The sequence below is a fragment of the Schistocerca americana genome, chromosome 1, assembly GCF_021461395.2.
Source record: "Schistocerca americana isolate TAMUIC-IGC-003095 chromosome 1, iqSchAmer2.1, whole genome shotgun sequence".
NCBI lineage: Eukaryota > Metazoa > Arthropoda > Insecta > Orthoptera > Acrididae > Schistocerca > Schistocerca americana.
The window spans coordinates 486700450-486724787 of NC_060119.1; the positions used below are offsets into that span (position 1 = coordinate 486700450).

Genomic DNA, 24338 nt, shown 5'->3' on the forward strand with positions numbered 1-24338 from the left:
GCTTATGGAATATCGTCTCACTTATGTGAATGGATTCGTGATTTCCTGTCACAGAGGTCACAGTTCGTGTAACTGGCGCAAAGTCATCGAACATAACTGAAGTAATTTCTGGCGTTTCCGAAGTTAGTGGCATGGGCTCTCTGCTGTTTCTTATCTATACAAACGATTTAGGAAACAATCTGAGAAGCCGTCTTAGGTTGTTTGCTGATAATGCTGCTTTGTATCGACTAGTAAAGTCATCAGAAGATGAAAACAAATTGGGAGACGATTTAGAATCGTTATCTGTATGGTGCGAAAATTGACAATTGGCTATAAGTAATAAAAAGACGTGTGAGGTAAACACATGAGTGCTAAAAGAAATCCGTTAAACGTCAGCTGCACTATAAATCAGTCAAATCTAAAGGCCATAAATTCACGTAAATACCTAGGAATTTCTATTAGGAACAACTTAAATTGGAAAGAACACATAAAAAGATTTTGCGAGGAAGGCGAACCAGAGGCTGAGTTTTGTTGGCAGAACACTTAGAAGATGTAATAGATATACGAAAGAGACTGCCTGTACTATTCTTCTCCGTCCTCTTTTGGAGCACTGCTGCGCGGTTTGGGATCCTAGCCATACAGGGCTAACAAAGTAAATCGAGAAATCTCAAAGAAGTGTAGCACGTTTTGTATTATCAAGAAACAGGCGAGAGTGTGACACATACATGATAAAGGATTTAGGATGGACATCACTGAAACAAAGGTGTTTCTCCTCCACATGCAAAAATATTTTGTTGACGTCGACCAACATAGGGAGAAACGATCATCATCCTAAAATACTAGAAATACGAGCTCGCACGGAAAGATATATGTGTTCGTTTGGTCCGGACTCTGTTGGAGAGTGGAATAATAGAGAATTATTGTGAAAGTGGATCGATAAACATTTTAGCAGGCAGTTTTAGCAGGCAGTTAAGTGTGATTTTCAGAATATACACGTAGATGTAGATGTGGATGTACCTTCGTAGTTACCAATTTCTTGCATCGTGGACAGCGAGAGATTCAAGTTACATACCATAGAAGAGGGAGCGAGTGTTATAAACTATGTGGTGTTGATGGTACAACATTAAAGAACACACAACAGCACTGCCCGTATTAATTTTGTAGTACGATTATAGGCAACATGGCGGAGTATTCTAATAAAAATCATATCGATACAGATCGCACGGTACTTAGTGACATCCAAATAGCCCAAGTGATGTCAATTGATCCAATTGAACCAAATTACACCAGGCTACCAGACTGTCCAGTCTCTGTTTGTCAGAAAGTAATAAACATTTCAGTGTTTTAAAATTACCAGTGAGAAACGTATTGACACCAAGCAATACGACAAGATTGTACATCAGCGAACCATCTTGATGCCACACTGTGTAGTAACCTAGATAAACATGTTACGCTTTAGGTTTTAGTAAAATCAATTTGCATGTGAAACTAAGCCATTACGTGCGTTTATAGAAATAATGATAAATTATTGTCTGCCTTTTTTTAGTTTAAAGTTATTGATAGGTCTAACGGACAGGGCAAAAGGAAGGTGAACGTCGGGGCTCATTATTTGGAGCCATCATGTTATTCACCTAAAATTATGTGGGAAATGCCGCGCGGGGTAGTCGAGCGGTCTCAGGCGTTCTGCACCGGTCGCCCGGTTCCCCCCGTCGGAGGTTCGAGTCCACCCACGGGGATGGGTGTGCGTGTTGTCCTTAGCGTAGGTTAGATTAAGTAGTGTGTAAGCTTAGGGACCGATGACCTCAGCAGTTTTGTCCCATAAGATCTTACCACAAATTTCCAGACTGTGGGAAACTACTGAGAAACACATATCAAAACGGCTGGACCAACCAAGGAACCTCTGGTCTATTTTAACAAAACGGTATCTGCTAAATTCCTTCAATTGTAGCCTGCAAATACTAGATTTGTCACCGACAAAACTTGTTTCTTACGGAAACGCTTTAAAAATATATGCTGCGAGGTAGCGCGCACTTTTCTGGATCATAGCCCTAGTCTAGGATATGCTCCCCGATATCATAACTTTGCTCTGTTTTGTGTTCGCAGAAACGTGTGATTGTTGACGGCAACATATCTCATGAGCAAACTCATGCACTACAGCATCTCTACAAATATCTCAGTTACCTTAAATAATGGTGTATAGCGTTCTTCCAAAAAGTTCCAGGACTGATTTTATTCCTGGTGTATAAGCGACCCTAGCACAGTAGCTACGGCGGCAGCTTCAGCTAACAACAGTAAACAAAGACTTTCATCCGACCAGACAGTTGTGAACAGGCAGTGATAAACAGTGGAGATGCGGCCGTTGTGTCCCAACGTTGTTGTGCCAAAAACCCCAAAATCACGTGTTGAACACACTTTCCAGAATGTTTTGAAGAAGAGAAAACTGGTTGCAGAGCTTGTCCCGCACAGCTTGGCTCCCGAATAAAAATAACGGCGCGTGGACTACCTGTCGTGACTTGATTGAAATACAAACGAGGGGAATTCTTTCCTGAGAAAAATAATTACGGGTGACGAGCATGTTGTTGTCAATACCAACTGACCACAAAACGCCAATGTGACGTGCGAGTTGAACACTATCCCATAGGAGAACTTTTGTGATAGTTTCGCGACTATATGAATGTTCTGGGCATTGTAATTAAGTGGGGGGAGGGGGGGGGGGGAGACTATGTAGGGCACCTAAAACATTAAAAACACTGTCTTAAATTTTCTGTACTTTATTATTGTTATTTTATTGTTACTATTAATCCAATCTCGAAGGATTTTGGACAGACAGTATTTATAAGTTTCGCATCATATGGCCTGAATTAATATGTTTCACCCATAAGGACTTTCCATCTATCGTCAACAGAAAAAAAACACGGTTTCTCATTTCACTTGTTGTGTCATCTTCTAAGAAAACGGTGTCATTCCTAACAGAATTGTATGTTTGAAACTCAGAGTACAGTGCGTCATTACAACTGAGTATTAAAACAGTCTGTGATAGATTATTTGCTTGATTATTCAGTTCCTAAGATGAACACTGACAAATATAAATACAAATGGAACACACAGTGTGAATTATTTTCGTCCGATTCCAAAAAGTAGTAATTTACGCTGACGTTTGTTATTATGTTTGCAAAATGAAAAGATACTTCTGTAACCATCAGTAAGAATAAATACCAGAAGATTTGTGAAGCACGTGGGGAGAAAGTAAACACAATATAATTAATTTACGATAACTACTTCAGTGTTCCAGTGAACAGAGCACGGAGAGTCGTAGAAATGTATATTTTTTGTTTCTGTTTCGTGTTTAGAAAGTACCCGGTGTTTCAGGTATGTATTCACAACGATCCTCAGTGTTCCAAAGATACACCCGAAGACTAGGATTAAACCTACGAAACACGTCGTGAGAGAAAATAAAAGTGCCTGAGACAGATAGTTGTTTAATTCGATGTTACAAACAGTCGCATTCTGTTGATCAATTCCCAATAAGGATGATTACTTGGGGAATCTTCAGTGTTATGGTTATTTCTATGAAGATTGCCGGCCGGAGTGGCCGAGCGGTTCTAGGCGCTACAGTCTGGAACCGCGCGACCGCTACGGTCGCAGGTTCGAATCCTGCCTCGAGCATGGATGTGTGTGATGTCCTTAGGTTAGTAGGTTTAAGTAGTTCTAAGTTCTAGGGGACTGATGACCACAGCAGTTAAGTCCCATAGTGCTCAGAGCCATTTGAACCATTTTCTATGAAGATTGGCGTCCATCGTAATGTGTCTATAAGACAAAAATTCTTCAAGTCAGTCACATAACAGGAAAGGTTACTTCATATAAACATATCGTCGTTATCAGCCAACAGTTTGGCACTGTACCGGACGGCTTTAGAAAACCGTGGAAGTTAGTGTCTATTAACTAGCTTGCCTTTTTAAGTGGATCGTATCGTACATGGAAAAAGCAAACTGTCTTTCAAAATAGCGATGTTTCTTGAATCCGTATTACATCTTTGAGAGCTGAGCGCCATTATGGTCGAGCGTAGGATATGCTTCCCAAAATTAAACACACAAAGGTTATATTAACCTCAACACTTCACAGAGTAAACTGCAGCCGTGATTAAGAAATTGAAGATATTAGAGAGGCTAGGTGTCCAGTAACACTGGTGTCTCTGTCTCTGTCTCTCTCTCCCTTCGACGCGCTGCTTATGCTTGGTCACCACGTCCGCATACATCCATCGGCGCGGTATGACAGCTACCTGTCGTGGCTGGCTTCTCCCCTTGGACGAATACCTGCGCTTTACCGGAAAGACGACTCCCGCGGGCACGGGGACGCTTTTGGCTGCCGTCCAGTCGCCGGACGTCAATGGGACTCACAATCTGCGTTGCATCTCCGATGTGTCAGGCGATATGCGACTCTTACGATTCCCATTGGCGCCGTGGCTTCTATAGCTCCCCCCCACCCCAGCCCCTCTCTGTCTCTTCCCCTCGCACCTCTCCGACCCTTTCCACGTGGACGTGGAGGGACTGGACGTCGCGAGCGGCTCAGATACGCATCGGCGCAGCCTGATGGATTTGAATGGCCGTCATTACACGACGCCATTACAATAAACTCGCCGCGGCAGATAAGGAAACGTGAGACGTGGGCGCGGGGCGTACAGCGGACGTAGCGCGCGTCCGTCTTGCAGCTAGCTGCGCGCTGCGTCCTGCTCCGACTGCACTCTCTCGGGCAGTCAGTGCCGCTGAATACCGACAGCCGCTCTCTCCCGCTGAAGCAAGGCATTAGCGGAGAGATGTTGTAAGGAAACATAGCGCTACAGGAGAGCGGACTGTAAAGTGTTTCAGACAATGCGATTCCAGGATTTCCCGTTCAGCAGCTATATCCGGCGCTGAAATACACTACTGGACATTAAAATTGCTACACCACGAAGGTGACGTGCTACAGAAGCGAAATCTAACTGACAGGGAGAAGATGCTGTGATATGCAAATGATTAGTTAATCAGAGCGTTCACACAAGGTTGGCGCCGGTGGTGACACCTACAACGTGCTGGCATGAGGAAAGTTTCCAACCGATTTCTCATACACAAACAGCAGTTGACCGGCGTTGCCTGGTGAAACGTTGTTGCGATGCCTCGTGTAAGGAGGAGAAATGCGTATCATCACGTTTCCGACTTTGATAAAGGGCGGATTGTAGCCTATAGCGATTGCGGTTTATAGTATCGCGACATTGCTGCTCGCGTTGGTCGAGATCCAATGACTGTTAGCAGAATATGGAATCGGTGCCTTCAGGAGGGTAACACAACGCCGTGCTGGATCCCAACGGCCTCGTATCACTAGCAGTCGAGCTGACAGGCGTCTTATCCGCATGGCTGTAACGGATCGTGCAGCCACGTCTCGATCCCTTAGTCAACAGATGAGGACGTTTGCAAGACAACAACCATCTGCACGAACAGTTCGACGACGTTTGCAGCAGCATGGACTATGAGCTCGGAGACCATGGCTATGGTTACCCTTGACGCTGCATCACAGACAGGAGCGCCTACGACGAACCTGGGTGCACGAATGGCAAAAATCACTTTTTCGGATGAATCCAGGTTCTGTTTACAGCGTCCTGATGGTCGCATCAGTGTTTGGCGACATCGCGGTGAACGCACATTGGAAGCGTGTATTCGTCATCGCCATACTGGCGTATCACCCGGCATGATGGTACGGGGTGCCATTGGTTACACGTCTCGGTCATCACTTGTTCGCATTGACGGCACTTTGAACAGTGGACGTTACATTTCAGATGTGTTACGACCCGTGGCTCTCCCCTTCATTCAATCCCTGCTAAACCATACATTTCAGCAGGATAACGCACGACCGCATGTTGCAGGTCCTGTACGAGCCTTTCTGGATACAGAAAATGTTCGACTGCTGCCCTGGCCAGCAAATTCTCCAGATCTCTCACCAATTGAAAACGTCTGGTCAATGGTGGGCGAGCAACTGGCTCGTCACAATACGCCAGTCACTACTCTTGATGTACTGTGGTATCATGTTGAAGCTGCATGGGTAGCTGTACCTACACACGCCATCCAAGCTAAGTTTTACTCAATGCCCAGGCGCATCAAGGGCCTTGTTCTGGCCAGAGGTGGTTGTTCTGGGTACTGATTTCTCGGTATCTATGCACCCAAATTGCGTGAAGATGTAATCATATGTCAGTTCTAGTATAATATATTTGTACAATGAATACCCATTTATCATCTGCATTTTTTCTTGGTGTAGCACTTTTAATGGCCAGTAGAGTAGTACAAAGATAAGCGACCATAGCCCGCAACTAAACCAATTCCAGCATGTGCAATTTTTTCAGAAGTGAAATAGCGTATTTCCTATCATATCAAGTTGTACCATTACAATGAAAAGGTGCCAAACATTTCCTCGTGTTGCAGCTACGGAGAGCATCATTGGAACTCTTCATTAATAACGTTCCGCCTCCACTCGAGGTTTAGATACCACATCCGAGTGTGGCAATGAACAGAAGCCCGCGTGCACGAGCGTTGCTCACTTAAGGACATCAGTTGTGTAATCATCGATTTTCCTCTGGGGGCACAAGAAGATACTGCAGTATATACAAAAGCGTCACCAATAACTTCCGACCAATGTGAAGACTTTGTTAGCAAGAAAACCACGACTCGCTTAATGTATGCAGCTGGATAGTCCAAATAAAAATCACAAAAAATTGTTCAAATGGCTCTGAGCATTATGGGACTTTACTTCTGAGGTCACGAGTCCCTTAGAACTTAGAACTAATTTAACTTATCTAACCTAATGACATCACACACATCCATGCCCGACACAGGATTCGAACCTGCGACCGTAGCGGTCGCGCCGCTCTAGACTGTAGCGCCTAGAACCGCTCCGCCAGTCCGGCCAGCTAAAAATCACGGTTTAGAGGTACACGAGAGGTGTTCAATAAGTAACACAACACATTTTATTCTAGGCGAATTTGGATTGAAAAATTGCGGAATTTGTTGTGGGACACGTGAAATATTCCCGCTTCAGCGCATATGGTTTCATGAAGTTCCTATAGGTGGCAGCGCTATCGTAGCCCTCAAAATGGCACCTGAGACGGAAGTGCGTTCCAAGGAGTGAGCCGTCACTGAGTTTCTTTTGGCGGAAAACTAAAGCAACGCAGATATTCATAGGCACTTGCAGAATGTCTACGGAGACCTGCCAGTGAACAAATGCACAGTCAGGCGTTGGGCGAGGCGTCTGTCATCATAGCAACAAGGTCGCGCAAACCAGTCCCGTCAGTCCCGTGTCGAACGGCCGCACACTGCTCTGACACTTGCAACCTTGGGACGTGCGGACGTTCTCTTTCGTGGTGATCGACGAATCACAGTCAAACAGCTCGCTGCTCAACTGGACGTTTCTGTTGATAGTGCTGACACATTGGTCCGCCTGTTGGGGTATTTAAAGGTGTGTGCCACTGGGTTCCACACCGCCTGACGGAAGATCATAAAGAGCAACCAAGCACCATTTGTGCGGAATTGCTTGCTCGTTACTGAGCCGTGGCGCAATTGAGTTAGTAGACCGTTCTGTCTGGCGCCACTGGCTCAGGTATAGTATCGGCTATCCCTCTTGCGGCCCCATTGCCAAAATTTATGAGGAAGGATTGGTATATGTGGGTTGTGCCTTTAGAAGGATTCGCTCGCCCGAGAGAGGAAGCATGAAGTTTGGGGATTGGCGGTAGCGTCGCGACAAGAGATGGTCACGAGATCCGAGATGCGCAAGGAGGGCCTGCGCAGAGCGAAGATACCGGAATACTTCACCGGGGTCAGAGTCGACTACAAGTAGCAGGCGGACATCCCGTCGATTGGTTGGCAATATACGTGTCGGACGACCGCTCGTGGCGTGGCTGCCCTCTTCTACCTGGCTTTCATCGGCACCACTCAGTAACCGCTGCGACACGCAGTGGATACATGGAACTGCTTGCTGATAAAAGGGAGAAACACTCTGCAATCCTCATGGTGATTTGTGTCATTTTCTATCTGCTCTGCTTACTATTTTCTGGTCTGTACCCGACCCTCTGAGTTTTACTCGGTCAGCTCTTTGGTCGTAAATATAGGGCATAGTATTGTACTAAGACACTAGTTGTCATTTGAAAATTTGTCCCGCTATTATATTGCCTTTCCTTTCTGGTTTGTATCCGCTCATTAATGTTCTAATGAATCAGCTCCTGGTCGTAAACACAGCCGGAAAAATTGTACTAAGGCACAGGTTGCCGTTAAACAGAGGGACCTTGTGGTTAGATTTAGACGTTAACCGGTTCAATTCTTTGATTGTAATTGCATTTTTCTTTCAGAGCGGTCTTAATAACTGGCAATCAGCTTAACTTTGGAAATATTAACAACCAACTGTCACGAGAGCCTTAGTAAAATAAAATTGTCAGAAGGGATGGGTCGGGATCCAGTTGCACCTTGATTGCCGACTGACATAAGAGGTTGGTTGCTTTGAAGTAAGCCATATCAATGTCATATTGTTTCCTAATCTGTTTAAGCTTTAAGCGAAGTCGCGCATCTTAACACCGAACCTTTCGACACACAGCTTTCAAATTAAAAGTTACGTCATCTGTTTTGAGTAATTGAATCACTCTTGTCGTCAATGGGGCTTATATAGTTTTCGTGTGTTGCAGAAGGGCACTTAATAAGACAGGCTGTGTCCAGTGCGGTAGTAAACACCTCTGTTTCACCCGATAAAGGGGAGGGGGGGGGGGGGCTGCAGGTCCGGCCGTCTTGTAACCATTGTCATATTGTTTGCTGTTTTGATTTCTTTTGGAAAAGCTTATTCAGGTTACGTATTAAGGTCAAAAGAATTTTGCAAATTTGTGCATTTTGTTAAAGAAGCCGGCCGAGGTGGGCGAGCAGTTCTAGGTGCTACAGTCTGGAACCGCATGGATGTGTGTGATGTCCTTAGGTTAGTTATGTTTAAGTAGTTCCAAGTTTTAGGGGACTGATGACCACAGCAGTTAAGTCCCATAGTGCTCAGAGCCATTTGAACCATTTTGTTGAAGAAGATTTTATGGTTGTATATTGTTAAATAAATATGTTGTGTGAGAAGAAAGTTATATTGGTGGATCCTCCCTCACACGTCTTCCTTAATTCCAGTAGGTACCACGTGCTAGTTACGACGCTGATCGTGACAATTTTTTGTCGAACATGGAATATGAGACATGGGTTCTTCACTTCGAACCGGAAACAAAACTTCAACCCATGGAGTGGCGCCACTCTGCCTCTCCTGCCGCATCCTCAGCCGGCACCGTCATGGCGTCCATCTTCTGGGACTCTGAGCTGGTTATCTTGTTTGATGTCCTCCCTCATAGCGTAACCATAGACTCTGAAGTGTGTTGTGATAACCTCAGGCAATTAAAGAAACGACTTCAACGAGTTCGTCGTCACCAAAATGCAAAGGAATTTCTCTTTCTCGGTGATTGCGCAGGCCTCACAGAAAAATGAGCACCCCAGAGGAGTTTGAAAAACTTCATTGGACTATTAGTCCTCATGTACCCTATAGCCCGGATATCGCACCTCCCGACTTCCATATCTTTATCCCAGTGAAGGGACCATTCAGTGGGAAGCGATAGTATAGTTGTAGCAACTCGTTGGCTCCAACGCCGACGAGCCGGGTGGTACCACGCAGGCATACGGGAGTTCCCAGTTAGTTGGTGTAAGGCCCTCTCATTGAAAGGAGATTGTGGGGAAAAATTGGGTTTTGTGGCCAAAAGAGTGGGGAATAGTACGATGTACTGGAATCTTGAATTATACCAGAATGTTTTCAGAAGAAAAGTGTTGCATTACTTATTGAATGTCCCTCGTACATCACTTTATTCCACTTTCAGTCGTCATCTAACATTGCCCCAACGGAAAAGACACAACACAAACCACGTGTATCTGGGCCCCTCTACACCTGGGCTGCTTCCGCAATATTCCCGACGTACAGAGTAGTCCCCTCCAACATAACAATAATTTTCATAAGTTTTACACCTTCTCGCGCTCTGAGATAGCATTAAATGTTAAATCTCCTTTTTTTAATGAAATATGATGATTATGTTTTACTCCTACATAAAATTCTCCATGTCGTATGACTCTTATATACAATTAAATTCATATTTCCGTGTAGCGCGTAATACTTTACCTAACAGTACAGATTTCCGGTGAAAACAGTTGACATCCGCAACTAATATCTTTGAGCTCTTTTCACTCTCTAGGACATCGTCTGCCACTAGCTACCGATGTTATTGTAACGTTTTACTAGGAGAGGCTGAAATAAGTCTGGTCGAATATATGAGAACAGCCGCTACATTTCCACTACGTCAACAGCATCAATATAGCGTTTTGACGTATGTATGTATCACATTACTCTACGTACAGATTAGTCCGAGCATTAAACAGTATGCAGTAATTTGTGTAGTTCAAACTGTGATTTATGTGGACTGTAGTTCGTCATGTTAATATGTGTTTACTGTAACTGAACTATTAGTACAGATGAATGATTTAGTAAATTTATTTTCCCTTTTTCGCCACCAGCTCGCAATATCAACCTACTACTACACACGTCATACAGAGAAAATGATTTTCACTATCGTATAGCAAACGAACGAACATGTATGCCCAATGTTGGAAAACATCGGCGTCTGATAAGTTGTTCGGACGATTTTTTTCGACATCCTGTGGACAAAAATTCCCTAACACCCAAAAAAGTCTAAGATGGAGGAGCTAGTGCTACATGCAGCATTGTGTGAAGGCTAGCAGCTAGTCTGGCCGGTACTTCATGAACAGTTTCTGGTCTTGAAAGACTCGTGATTCTTAACTTCAAAAGAGGAGAAGGATGCATTGCTGTGGATGGACATCACGCTGAGTACCAGCTAGGAACAATGGGTATCACACTGAGCGACTTCTATGAACAACTGTTCAGATCGCAGACAGTGTGTGATTTCCGACCCGTGTTTATTGGCATTGTTCCTCTTGCTTCGACGAGTAGGATTATCATTCAAAATATTCAAAAAAAATTTAACTCCTTGTAAAATCATACTCTATTTTATATCGCCAGCCTGGGTGGTCAAGGGGTTCTAGGCGCTACAGTCTGGAACCGCACGACCGCTACGGTTGCAGGTTCGAATCCTGCCTCGGGCATGGATGTGTGTGATGTCCTTAGGTTAGTTAGATTTAAGTAGTTCTAAGTTCTAGGGGACTGATGACCTCAGAAGTTAAGTCCCATAGTGCTCAGAGCCGTTTGAACCATTTTTTTATTTTATATTCATCGGACAAATAATGGTGTCTGCATCTACATCAATTGTGCGAATCAGAGTGGAGTGACTGACAGATGATACTTTTATCTATACCGTCTTCTAAGATTTCTTCTCGTTTAGCTCACAGATGAAGGGTGAGAAGAATGACTGCTTTCATGCCTCTGTGCAACATGTTACCTAATTTTATGTACACGATTTGCAAGGTGCAAATACTTAGTGTGTTGGAGAATTTAGGTAATGTGTTCCCCGATGGTTCTTGAAATTTTCTAAGCAGTTTCTCGTTAGATTTATGGCGTTCTTCTTTGTGTGTCTTCTGTAGGGTGAGAAAAATAAAACTGCACCGGAAAATATTGCATGCATGTTAAGATGGGCAAGAGAAGTTTCGTCATCCGCAACCGGACTGGATGTTATAAGCTCAACAGCTTATCTTCAGGTGCATAAAATATTTTCCGGGGCAGTTTTTTCCCACTCTATAAGATCAGATTTCTCAGTATTTCTCTTGCTCTCGCACTCTCGAATTCTAACAAGCCAGTAACCGTCCAGAAACCTGTCTCTGTATACGCTCGATGTCCCATGTGTGTCAGCCTTACATTGGTTCCTTGAGCAGTGTACAAGTATGGGACGTACGTCGCTTTTGAACGCAATATATTTTGTTTCCCCTGTATCCAACCGATCAACATCAACCTGCAATTTACTTACACCTACAGCTGAGACTATTAGCAGACTTATCTCTACATACTGCTACTGCCAAATATTTGTATGACATGACTGACTCTGCCTGTGATAATTAATTCTTCATTCAAAGAACATCACGCTTTCACGTTTCGTAAAGGTCACACCTTGACAGTTCTCTACATTATAGGTAGTTACCACGCTAATGTTTTGTCGAGATCTGGCAGGGTACTATTATAGTATTACTGCATCATTTGTGAAAAGTTTAAGATTCCAACTGAAGTTGTCTGATATGTCATTAATGCACAACACGAACGGTAATGGTTCTACCACGCCTCTTTGTGGCAAACCGTATTTCACCTCAGTTTTTGCCAATTTCTGTCCATGCAGGATAACGAGATCCGGCAGCCTGTCAGGAAATCCAGATGTAAACCTGATTTGATATTCCATAGCATCGTACTTTCTTTAGAAGTCATCAGTGTAGTACTGAATCAAATGTTTTTCCTAAGTCTGGAAACGGAGAATCATTTGCTTTCTTCAATCCATTACATTGGGTACATCAAAAGTGATGAGGGCGAAATCGTTGAAAACGACACGTACTCTGAACTCTACTAAGGTATACATTAAAGTCACATACTCTATACAGCTACACTTAGAGGTCTATCACGCAAGCTGTCGTATTAGCATCAACTACAAAGTCTTGCTTTAGGTCGTGAGGCGCAGATAATAGGTCTAATAACTTACAGATTTTTCTTGCATTTGCAACCCCGTAGAGGTACTGTGATACTGACACATCATCCTAGAGCGTACTGTAACATTACACATACTGTCTTCTATCTTGCAGGTGTTAATTGATTTATAACAGAGGAATTCTATTGGTTTGCCTGTTTAATCACTACCTTTATATGTGACCGACGATGCGACGAATGCAATAGAGCAACTGTGGTTCTTACTAGCTTGCGTGGAGGCCAAGGTGGCCGGAAATAATAAATATAATGATTAATTAAACTGTTTTGCTGCATTATGTTGATTTATAACTGCCAATAGCCAACGGCCTTGCCGCAGTGATAACACCAGTTCCCGTCAGATCACCGAAGTTAAGCGCTGTCGGGCTGGGCTAGCACTTCGATGGGTTACCATCCGGTCTGCCGAGCGCTGTTGGCAAGCAGCGTGCACTCAGCTCTTGTGAGGCAAACTAAGTAGCTACTTGATTAAGAAGTAGCGGCTCCGGTCTCGTAAACTGACATACGGCCGGGAGAGCGGTGTGCTGACCACATGCCCCTCCACATCCGCATCCATTGACGCCTGTGGCCTAAGGATGACACGGCGTCCGGTCGGTATCGTTGGGCCTTCCAAAGCCTGTTCGGAAGGAGTTTAGTTTAGTTTTACAACTGCCAATAATGAAGAGAGAACGGAAGAGTGTCACTCATGGTTTTTTGTTAAGAATCATGCCAATATTTTCCTGCAATGATTGGATAAACACAAGTAGACTTAAATTTTTCACGTTTGTGTTACGATTCATTCTCATTTCTGTCTGTAAAAAGACATTTCATTATGTTCCAACCATTCTCGTAATGTGCAGGAAAGGAATAATCACAGTTAAGCAGAATTTAAGTGACTTTCCATAGAATAAAGGCTTATCAAGTGAAAATTCTTCAACTTTAAATACATGCTCCAGAGTTACACATCGTTCTGCAACGTGTTCTTCACATACAGATGCGGTTATCTCCGCAGATCGAGGAACAATAGCCGCCTAGAACATTTGTCAGATAGTGGGTCAGAAACGGTCCTTGCCGCTGTGAGGGGGGGGGCGTCTTCGGACTGTGTGGGGAAGTGGGTGACGGACGTCGGACGGACAATCACATTCCTGAGGCGGCGCGGGAGGTGCCGGATGCTGGGCGAGATGCCATCAGACGGCCACAGCTTCCGGCCTCTCCTGTCTTCTCTCCCCCTGGCCTCTCTAACTGCCTCACTCGCCTACCACAGCTCCTACCATAGTGCGTTATCCTCCAACTTGTGCGCCACATTCCTCAAAGCTGGAAATTCAAAACTACGTTGGATTTCAAGGCCGCCCTCGTTATGATGTAACTGTCTCGTCGGTACTGCGTCGCATCCGTAGGAAAATCATCAACATATTGACTTAATACCTTAAAAAGAATTTATGTCACATTGTTCTAGGTCCTTGATTACTTTATTTTCATTTTATGAATATTTTTTTGTAACTGTGCGTAGTACATTAATAACGAGAAAGAAATAGGAATATAACGTATCAGCTTATCACGTGAAACTCTTTGATACATGAGTTGTTTATTAGCCGACAAACAGGAATGTGTAAATCTGCATTTCTGCACACTTTCATGACGAGGAATAATCATAAAGATTTGGTTATCATCTAGAAAAATTAAAATTAAGCGTCAATCCAGTTTTATTTCTTTTTTTCCTTGTACAAGTCTACAGCCCTGCTACACACTAAAATCCTCTCGCCATAGAAGCCTATCACGCCGCTAGATAAATCAAAACAAAATGTAGCAGGCCATTGACAGAATAGCTATGGGCTGCTATATTTTATTTTGTCTTCTCTATCGGCGTGATACAGTACTATGGTGTACAGATTTTAGTGTGTAGAAGGACTGTAGACTTGTAGCTGCGAACAAACAAAACTTTAAATACATAGCTTTGTATTTCGACATTATAATTAATTTTTTTGGTTGTACATAGTACACTGTACCAGATCCGTGATCAGCACTACTGGACAGTTATGTACTCACCCAGTCCCTATCACTCGGGTAGTTACTACTACGTGTAAATAAGGCAAAAGAGTGAGTAGCAGTTTTTACACAATCAATTTTCTGAGCTACATGTCAACAAAATCTCCAGTGGAATGTAACAAAAGACATATTCGGTGAACGTATGAGTTGAAAGTTCCGTACTGCAGTATTAATTTCATTTCAAATTTCTCGTAGATTTAAATCTTTACAGGCAGACATAGATGTGATACTTAAGTTAATCGTTAAGTTTTATCAGATTCTAACTTTCGTTTTGTAAAATAAGGCATCCGATGTAACAACACGGTTGTATTATCTTAGTTGATCTGACAGTGAACAGATAAAATTTATGTTAATCTTCAAAGATCCAGTATTACTTGTAATGGGACATCAACAATAAATAAATAAAAAAGAATTATGATTTGATCACATATAACAAAATGGACATTTGGAACATTTTGGCCGGGTGGAGTAGCCGTACGGTTCTAGGCACTATAGTCTGGAACCGAGCGACCGCTACGGTCGCAGGTTCGAATCCTACCTCGGGCATGGATGTGTGTGATGTCCTTAGGTTAGTTAGGTTTAGTTAGTTCTAAGTTTTAGGCGTCCGATGACCTCAGAAGTTAAGTCGCATAGTGCTCAAAGCCATTTTGCATTTGGAACATTTCATATGATAACGACTTTCATGTGGTGTAGCTGTATGCTTTGTTCAAAATGGTTCAAATGGCTCTGAGCACTATGCGACTTAACATCTGAGGTCATCAGTCCCCTAGAACTTAGAACTACTTAAACCTAACTAACCTAACGACATCACACACAACCATGTCCGAGGCAGGATTCGAACCTGCGACCGTAGCGGTCGCGCGGTTCAGGACTGAAGCGGCTAGAACCACTCGGCCACACTGGCCGGCTAGTATGCTTTGTTCCTCTGTGTATCACCCGTTTAATGTAATATGAAGACCTGTAGGAATTGAGTATCAACACAGGAATAAAGCGTTTCCGGAGTTGTGCTTGTATAACGTGTGTTCTTTTCTTTAACAAAATACGATCGTAATTGGTAACAGATATGGCTGTGTATGTTTTAGCAATTACCCTGTGCTGCAAAGTAGTACTCAGTTTATAAAAACGTATTATATATTGGAAAAATTGTCTTAATATGTTACATTGCGTGCATAACGCTGAGCCGGAGATAGAAAGGCAGTCACAGGAGCGACCCCAACCCCACCCACAGAAAAGGTAAACTTCAAGGCAGCTCCCTCTACTTGCAAAACCACGATAGTTTCTTCGGGTAGTGATGGCGTCATTGTTGTGGATGTCTTGCCAAAAGTGTCAACCACTAATTCAGAGGAATTTGTGGGCTCTCCGAACAAACTCAAGAACCATTGCCGACGTGTTTGCTCTGACAATAATCCTCAAGAACACTTGTTCCAACGTTATGGTGCACGCCTCACTCAAGCCTCAGAACCCGGACAAACATCAGCAAACTGGGCTGGTTACCATTGCCTCATCCAGCCTATAACCCATTTGTGGACAACCTTTGTTAACCCGCGGGCGTGATTCACAAACGTCCTTAAGCTCATGGGCGGGCGCATCACGTGACGCAACAGCAGTGCTCCTAGCACACAAAGTAAAAATTATAGCCTCCGCGTCGTTAATGTTTATGGGGTAACACAACGATATGAATGGCACCTCTTTCCAGATCCAGCAAATCATGGCTCAAAACACGTACTTTGGAAAGTTCGTACATTTTATGTTCACCCCATCTTCAGATATTTACATTTATTTACGCATCGTTAACATTGTTTCTTTTCTTACGACGTTTTACAATAGTCCTAGCCGTTAGTAGAGAAACAATGTTCATGACGCGTAAATAAATGGAAGCATGTGAAGACAATGCTATGCATCCTGAAATGTCCTCATGGAAAAATAAAAACCTATGAAAGCAACCGGCTGCTAGTAATTCATTATAAATTACCCTAATATGCATTGTTGTAAACGTCGACAATGAACAATAATTATTTACTAATTTTAATGCGGATAAACAATAGAAAAAATATGGGAGTGAGATAGGCAATCCCGGTCGACAAGTAGTTAGCACTACCTTTGGGATTTTTGGCCACAGGCAAGTCATTAGACTGAAATTTAGTGTGTTTATATCCACAAACACCATTAGCAAATTTTATTTAGTATTTACCCACAAAAACTTTTGATGAGTGTTCGCACAGGTATAGGCTGTTTGTCTAACACTTAATAAATTAAGCTACCATTTCTTTGTTCATTTAAAAAATAAAAACTGAAGATCTAAATCGCTTAAACTTAGACTGTGTCGGCTTTGTTATACAGAAACCGAACTGGAAAAACACGAACAACAGATTGGCGAATATCCGAAAATGCGTCACCAGCGGAGTTCAATGCGAGCGCCTCGTTCTCTCTCCCACGAACTTCTGCCGCGAGCCGGATTGAAGCCAATCGCGCACCGGCCTGTGCTATAGCCCCACATGGTGCCGTGTGATTCGGCCCTTTCATGGTTTCCTACATCGGGAATGAAGAGGATGAAAGTGTAATTCATGCAGTGAGAACATGGCAATGAACACAGGGCAAGAGCTTTTGCCTACAGGGAATAAACGTTCTCACACATCGCTGGCGTGATTGTGACTGCATAAAAATAGTGCATCTAAGAGAAATGCTACCAAATTCTTTTAAGAATAAGTACGTTCTGAGAAAAAGAGGGCTTTTTTTCTTGAACGACACTTAAGCCGATAGGCGTACTACCAACATTGTTGGGCGATAGAATCTGTTGTGCATCACAATGACTGGTTTCCCGCTTTGTTTTCCTTTCTGAACGAGTCACAAATGTGTGACTTCTTATAAGTCTGTAGGCTTGAACGGCCAATGGAAATTCATACTTCAATAACAGCGGTATTTGTGACATAGTACTGTCTCTGTTGGGTTAGTGCTCAGTAAGTGTGAACATGTTTAAGGAGCTTCTGACGTTTGCGCCACAACGGTTTTGCTGGTAGCACAGTGAAGATAGTTAAGCCTAATGAGGATATTCCTGTTCATCGTGCTATGCATCCGTGCCGTACCGTTACTCGATTTTGGCGAGGTCGCCTGCTCCTACCTCAGTGTGCGATTTGCAGGGGGGGATGGGGGGGGGGGATTTCCCCCCCTCTGCATCAGACCATTCCCTCCTCTGGTTTTAGTTTATGCATCCCAACCTGGGATGTTTATTTCCCACCCACTAGAGTAAAACTTTACATATAATTTAAATTTTTGGAGCCGAACACTGAAAGTTTTTAATAAGTCTTACTATTAATACTACTAATATGTTTCAGTTTTCTATCACCAGAATAAGTACAACTTTTCACAAATGTGCCTCTACTTTTTGAATTCCCCTCGTATATCTGTACCCGTATGTAGATGATTTTGTAAATAAGCTTTACCTATAATGTACTTTTAAAGATATAACAAGGAATGGCTTTTCTGATAGTGCATACGCGTCAATAGTGAGTTTCGACATTAACATCTATTTATAAATAGCTTTTTAACCATGCGTAACGTTACGGTCCAAGCTAGTAACATATAATTCTACTAACCCCCTAAGACATCCCCCCCCCCCCCCCCCCCTGGTAAAAGCACAAATCGCACCCTGTCCTACCTGATCTGATAAACGAATGTTGGTCCACTTTAATTCCGTCGATTGCTAACGATGACTTCACTGTAGTCTAAGGATTTTCTCGAAGGATAGATAAAAATAACTGTTTCTCGCTTTGCTTGGTAAGTTATCCTTCCGTTCGCGTGGAATGATTTTTGGAGCCTTCGTAAAAGGTAGACCAGGACTAGGACACACGATCCACACAATCTCAATCTCTCCGAACGTCGAAGCAGCGTGCTGCTACGGCAGGAGGAATAAACTCCTCCTCTCCTTAAATTCCCATGGGAACAGTCAGCGGGAGCAGATAGGCGCGACACCCGTGCGTGTAGGAACACGCTCTTCTTTGTGACATCGTTTGGACAAAAACAGGACAAACCCACGCATGCAAACCAGCTGATAAATAAAACATCGGCCCCGCGCGCCTAAGTGGCGGCCGGCGGCCGTGGCTCGGCGCCCCAGCCCGCTGCCGATCCTTTTTAATTAGGACTAGCGCTCCCGCCGGCCATCAATAAGCGCGCATTGTCCACGGGGCCGTGGCCGGCCTCAGTTCTCACAATAATGAAGCGACAGCGATGTAATTAAAGCAGAGTGGCCGGACCGGGCCGCGGACTCCTACACCCCCTACCCCCTCCACCGACCCTTCCTCGCTCCCACCCCTCCCTCCCCCTCCCGAGTTTACACCTTGTTAGGATGTCTGCGCCTAAATCACGACTGCGCCCGTTCGGGCACAAAACGAAGACGTCGTCCCACGCGGGGCTGTGCTGTGCTGTGCGGACCACCGCTGCAAAAGGAGCAAAGCCGCGCCGAGGCCCGGCGGAGGTACGGCGCAGCGAGGCACTGGCCGTGGGGGAAGGGCAGAGACGTGCGGGGCCACTTAACGCGGAACAAGGGCTGGGAATTTGCCGGTCCCACAGGTGCGAAAGGTATGCCGGAGGGCGGAGGATTCCGCTTCGATTCCGGGATTTCTCAGTTGTGCTGCAAGTAGACAACAAGATAATAGCAAAGTACTGCCTACGCACCAGCAGAGAAAGAAACGCTAATATCCAGTGAGAATCTGACAAACTTTCGAAGTATTGCAATAACTGGCAGCAAGTTTCAGATTTTCAGAAAAAATTGTCCACTTCACAAAACGCAGAGTAGTGGCATCCTATAGCTACAATATCAATGCGTCAGAATTGGACAGTCAACTACTCCTCATACTGGGTGCTTATACTTAAAGTGCAGCTATTCAACGACGTCCATTGCGTCCTGTAATTCACGTACGGCAGTGGGACTCGGTAAGTTTGCTAATGCATAATGCGGAACCGATAGATGCGGAAAAAAAATTAGTTCCAATTTTGTCCACCAGATGCAAATCTGATGCTGTACAGCATCTCTTCCGCGTCTCCAGTACTCTGATTGAACAAGGTGAGTAAGCGGCGGTTAATAAAAGAATTAATATTATCCGTTTCTCACTGGTTAGACATCTTCTGCCACATCCCGTTCCTAATCCATTAGATATGGAAACATTTCTACAGCTCTTTCTTGGATTCACAGCTCCAGATTTGCATATCGTTGCCAAAGTTGGAACTAATTTTTTCCAGCTTAAATCGGTTCCATATTAACGAACTGGTGTATCTACTAAGTTTCGCTGGGATACTATGATGAAAAGCTCACATTGGACCTCTGTTGCTAGCTGCACTTCAATTGTAACCACCTAGTACTTGGGGTCACGATTGGTAGAAATATGAAATGGAATGGATTACTGAGTTCGTGGGCCTGTGAAAGGCATCTGATAATGTTATCTGTCAACTGATATTCAGAGTGCTAAGGAAAGCAGGTCTACAATACAAAAACATGCGAGTGATACTCAGCTTCCCTAAGGACGAATTTTCATCTTGAACAAGAAGTAAACGTTACGAAATTGGTGGGACAATGATGTTATCTCTCCTCTCATACTCAGTGCTATCCGGGAAGATACAACAACATTCGTGGAACATGTGGTGTGGAGATCAAATACACTCCTGGAAATTGAAATAAGAACACCGTGAATTCATTGTCCCAGGAAGGGGAAACTTTATTGACACATTCCTGGGGTCAGATACATCACATGATCACACTGACAGAACCACAGGCACATAGACACAGGCAACAGAGCATGCACAATGTCGGCACTAGTACAGTGTATATCCACCTTTCGCAGCAATGCAGGCTGCTATTCTCCCATGGAGACGATCGTAGAGATGCTGGATGTAGTCCTGTGGAACGGCTTGCCATGCCATTTCCACCTGGCGCCTCAGTTGGACCAGCGTTCGTGCTGGACGTGCAGACCGCGTGAGACGACGCTTCATCCAGTCCCAAACATGCTCAATGGGGGACAGATCCGGAGATCTTGCTGGCCAGGGTAGTTGACTTACACCTTCTAGAGCACGTTGGGTGGCACGGGATACATGCGGACGTGCATTGTCCTGTTGGAACAGCAAGTTCCCTTGCCGGTCTAGGAATGGTAGAACGATGGGTTCGATGACGGTTTGGATGTACCGTGCACTATTCAGTGTCCCCTCGACGATCACCAGTGGTGTACGGCCAGTGTAGGAGATCGCTCCCCACACCATGATGCCGGGTGTTGGCCCTGTGTGCCTCGGTCGTATGCAGTCCTGATTGTGGCGCTCGCCTGCACGGCGCCAAACACGCATACGACCATCATTGGCACCAAGGCAGAAGCGACTCTCATCGCTGAAGACGACACGTCTCCATTCGTCCCTCCATTCACGCCTGTCGCGACACCACTGGAGGCGGGCTGCACGATGTTGGGGCGTGAGCGGAAGACGGCCTAACGGTGTGCGGGACCGTAGCCCAGCTTCATGGAGACGGTTGCGAATGGTCCTCGCCGATACCCCAGGAGCAACAGTGTCCCTAATTTGCTGGGAAGTGGCGGTGCGGTCGCCTACGGCACTGCGTAGGATCCTACGGTCTTGGCGTGCATCCGTGCGTCGCTGCGGTCCGGCCCCAGGTCGACGGGCACGTGCACCTTCCGCCGACCACTGGCGACAACATCGATGTACTGTGGAGACCTCACGCCCCACGTGTTGAGCAATTCGGCGGTACGTCCACCCGGCCTCCCGCATGCCCACTATACGCCCTCGCTCAAAGTCCGTCAACTGCACATACGGTTCACGTCCACGCTGTCGCGGCATGCTACCAGTGTTAAAGACTGCGATGGAGCTCCGTATGCCACGGCAAACTGGCTGACACTGACGGCGGCGGTGCACAAATGCTGCGCAGCTAGCGCCATTCGACGGCCAACACCGCGGTTCCTGGTGTGTCCGCTGTGCCGTGCGTGTGATCATTGCTTGTACAGCCCTCTCGCAGTGTCCGGAGCAAGTATGGTGGGTCTGACACACCGGTGTCAATGTGTTCTTTTTTCCATTTCCAGGAGTGTACAATGGGCAGTAGATAAACATGCTCCATTACACAGTTGATATTGCTACGGAAACATAGAGGAAAGAAGACACCGGGAAGCGTCTCAGCATAATGGAAATGATTTTCTGTAAGCAGAACGGTATGAGAATAAACAAGAGAAACACTAAACTGATGGTGTGAAGTACTGAAGAGGAATACGAAGCTCTAAGAATAAGAACTGCCTGAGATTAATTAGAAATAGTAGTGGGAACTGCCACTTTGCTAAACAAGAGCACAAGGGATGGTGGAAGCAGGAAAAAATGGAGAGAAATCGTAAGCAGAACATAGCACATCGAAATCGGATTTCATTTGAGAAATAACTCACCAGCAAAAACAGCAATCTGGCAGTAATAAGGAAACGGCCGATAAACGTTTTTGTTTAGTGTGTGACCCTATACGTATATGAACTTGGACATTAGTGAAACAGGAGAGAAGGCTGCTAGAAGCCATAGAGATCTGGTGCTGCAGAAGGATGAAGAGAATTAGCTGGAGAGATAGAGTTCCCAATGAAGAGGTGCTGACCAGAGCAGAGGAAAGAAGATCTATCTGGAGGCGTATCGTAACAATAAGAGACAAACACATTTTAAGATATAGCAGCGTCACTAGAACAGTAGCAGAAGGAACTGTTAAGGGAGGAAGTCACCAGGGACGATCAAGGACTTCATACATCCAGCAGGTCATGAATGATAAGGGGCGCACTCCCGGCACGGAAAGGCAGACGGAATAGTGGAATGGCGTAATGCTGCAGACCAAACTCAGGGCTGAACACTAAAGAAGAAATAAAATTATAACTCAGCCTCAGTCATTGGAAAGCGGGTGCAGATACCAGTTAATTGGTAGGATACTGAGAAAATGAATTAGGAGACGCTTCCTGATAGCCACCATTGTCCTGCAAAAGCCAGTTCACCTAGTGCTAAAAACCAGCATTAGGTGATGAATCTATTAATATACTACAATCCCCTACATGTGGCTTCTGCAGGACTGGACTGCTTGTATTAAAGTTATTCTCTGCCGCTTTGCATTTCAAAGGAAATTTAAGACACTGTAATATCTTCCAGTGGTAAGTATGCTGTACCACGCGCTTCACAGTTGGTTTGCAGAATATGGTAGTAGATGTTGATGTAAGTACTGTAAACGTGCTGTGGTTGCCTATGAGAAGAAAGAAAGAGTAGTTTAACGACCCGTCTTTGACGAGGTCATTGCATTCTGAATACAACCTCGGAATGGATAAGGATAGGGAAGGAAACTGACAGCGTCTTATGTTGAGTAATCACCCTCACACTGGCCACAAGTGATTTAGGATGCCCCTTGAAGGACTAAGTAGAACATACCACGTAAACTACTGGCATAACAGTACAAATGTGGGAAGAGTGTGCTGAGGACCGCTTACTGAGGAGGGGCACAACACCCACCGCAGTCAGCGTGTTTGAAGGAGAACGCTGCAGACACGAAGAGGACAAGCGACAAGCAAGAAAGCTCTGTCAGTTACAACCCCGCCCTCCCCCTCCTCCAATCATTCAGTGCATTTGGTGTGGATGCACGCTTTATGCTATGTTTGGTGTGTTCAGCCACAGGAAATACATGCATATGTTGAGTTAAAATGCTCACTGTATGCGGAAGAAGCTGCGCATGTGTTGTTGATGTCTTAGTCTAGTTTTTAGTCAATGTGTGATTCTTCGAGAAGATAAGATTTCAATGCCGCATTTGAGCAGAAGCCAACCGTCTGATGTGGCTACACAGGTCACGAATAAGTATTATTAGTGTTATAGTATAAAAGAGTAGATGAAACTTTTGACGGAAAAATTGTTGGACTTTTATTACTTGTCCTTCACGCCATAACAGAATAACCATGCTGAGTTGAGGCGGTGACAAGAGGTAAAGCGGCGACGACGGAGGGTGTGCTCCTTAAGCACGGGAAGACCTATACAATTTCTGACGGGCGCCGCCACAGGCTGACTTCACTTTATTCATTTTATGTTTGAGTTCTGGAAGTCTCCTGGTCGTAGGACTTGTTACGACTTTATAATCTTTTACCAACTGTACAGCAGAATTGGTATTCTACGAGGGGCTTTCAATAGGTAGTGCAACACATTTTTTTCTGAAGACATATTGATTTTACTCAGTATTCCGATACACCATGCTATACTCCACTATTTTGGCTAAAGAGTATATTTTCCACAATAATCTTCGTTCAACGAGACGGCCACACGCCACTTTACTGAGAGGGCCTGTATGCCCACCTGGTACAACCGTACTTGTCGACGTCGGGGCCAACATCTTGCTGCATCAATAACCTCCCCATCAGCCACGTACTGCTTACCACAGTGTGCACCTTTTATTGCGCCAAACAAATGGAAGTCGGAAGGCTATTGGGCGGATGAGGAAGAACAGACCAATGAAGTTTTGTGAACTCCTCTTGGATGGGCATGTTAGTGTGAGCCCTTGTGTTGTCATAGAGAAGGAGAAATTCGTTTGCATTTGGCGGCGAACATGCTGAAGCAGTTCCTTCGATTTCCTA

The 24338-nt window shown here is 44.7% G+C and overlaps 1 pseudogene; it reads left to right on the forward strand.

The window, feature by feature from the left end:
* The first annotated feature begins 13005 nt into the window (after nt 1-13005).
* LOC124558663 lies at nt 13006-13123 on the forward strand (annotated as a pseudogene).
* Nucleotides 13124-24338: the final 11215 nt, after the last annotated feature.